The sequence below is a fragment of the Cnephaeus nilssonii genome (assembly GCF_951640355.1).
Source record: "Cnephaeus nilssonii genome assembly, chromosome: X".
Taxonomy (NCBI): Eukaryota; Metazoa; Chordata; class Mammalia; order Chiroptera; family Vespertilionidae; genus Cnephaeus; species Cnephaeus nilssonii.
This window is the reverse complement of record NC_137071.1, coordinates 117,251,497-117,253,472: the sequence shown is the minus strand read 5'-3', so window position 1 is coordinate 117,253,472 and position 1,976 is coordinate 117,251,497.

The window sequence follows — 1,976 nt, the reverse complement described above, 5'->3', positions numbered from 1 at the left end:
CTTTGTCTCTAAACTTATCCTCAGGTGAGAATATTTTTTAAAATGTACAACTGAGTGTTTTTTAGTATATTCAAAATAATGTGCAACCATCACCAATAAATAATTCCAGAACATTTTTACACCATATGTAGCAACCCTGTACTCATTAAGCACTTGCTTTAATTTCCCACTCCCTAAATCCCTGGTAACCACTAATTTGCTTTCTGTCTCTACAGATTTACCTATTCTGAATATTTCAAAGAATTGGAGTCATATTGTCTTAGTCTATTAGGACCGCTATAACAAAATACCACAGACTGGGTGGCTTGTAAATAACAAACATTTCCTTCTCACAGTTCTGGGGACTAGGATGTCCAAGATCAAGGTGACAGCATGTTTGTATTCTGATGAAAGCCCTCTGTGATTTATATACAACTCCTCTCATAGTGTCCTCACATGGCAGAAGGGGCTAGAGATCTCTCTGAAGTCTCTCTCTTTTTTTATTAATTTAAATTCTTTATTGTTTAAAGTATTACATGAGTCTCCTTTTTCTCCCATTGACCTCTCTCCAGCTGCTCCCACCCCCCTAGCACATGCCCTCAGCCCCCAATGTCTGTGTCCATTGGTTATGCTCATATGTAGTATGCATACAAGTCCTTTGGTTGAAGTCTCTTTTATAAAGCACTAATCACTTTCATGAGAGCTCCATCCTCATGACTTAAGCATCTCCCAAAGTACCTACCTCCTAATACCAACATCTTTGGAGGTTAGGATCTCAACATACGAATTTTGGGGGAACACAAACATTCAGACCATTGCACATACAATATGTAACCTGGCTTTCATTTCGTGTGTTTTCAAAATTTTACCCATGTGGTAGCATGTATCAGTACTTCATTCTTTTATGGCTGAATTAGTCCATTAAATGGATTTACCACACCGTGTTTATCTATTCATCAGTTGATGAACATTTGGATAATTTACACTTTGGTCTATTATGAATAATTCTGCCACAAACATTTGTGCACAAAATTTTGTTTGGACATATGTTTCCAAGTCTCTAGGTATATGCCTAGGGGAGGACTTTCTGGGCCACATGGAAATTTAATGTTTAAGTATTTATGAAACTGCTATACTGTTTTTCACAGTGGTCTCACATTTTTACATTCTGACTAGCAATGCATGAGGGTTCTAATCTATCCACATCCTCACCAACAAATGTTATTTTCCTTTATTTTTATTGTAGCCATTCTAGTGAATGTGAAGTCATATCTCATTGTGGTTTTGATTTACCTTTCACTGATGGCTAATAATACTGAGCATTTTTTTCGTCAGCTTGTTGAACATTTTTATACATTCTTTGGAGATGTGTCTAATCAAGTGTTTCCCCCATTTTTTAATTGGGTCATTTGTCTTTTTTTTTCTTCAATTTTTTTTATTAAGGTATTATATGTGTACATATCTTACCATTGCCCCCCCACACCCCACTCCCATATATGCCCCCACCCCCCAGAGTTTTGCATCCATTGGTTATGCTTATATGCATGCATACAAGTCCTTTGATTGATCTCTTATCTCCCCCACCTCTCCCTAACCTTCCCCTTGTAATTTGACAGTCTGTTTGATGCTTTACTGTCTCTGTATCTATCTTTTTGTTCAAGTTTATAATGTTCTTTATTATCCATAAATGAGTGAGATCATGTGGTATTTTTCTTTCATTGACTGACTTACTTCACTTAACATAATGTTCTCCAATTCCTCCCAGGTTGCTGCAAATGATGAGAATTCCTTCTTTTTTATGGCAGCATAGTATTCCATTGTGTATATGTACCACAGTTTTCTGATCCAGTCATCTGCTGACAGGCACCTAGGCTGTTTCCAAATCTTAGCTATGCTGAATTGTGCTGCTATGAACATAGGGGTGCATATATCCTTTCTAATTGGTGTTTCTAGTTTCTTCGGATATATTCCCAGGAGTGGGATTACTGGGTCAAATG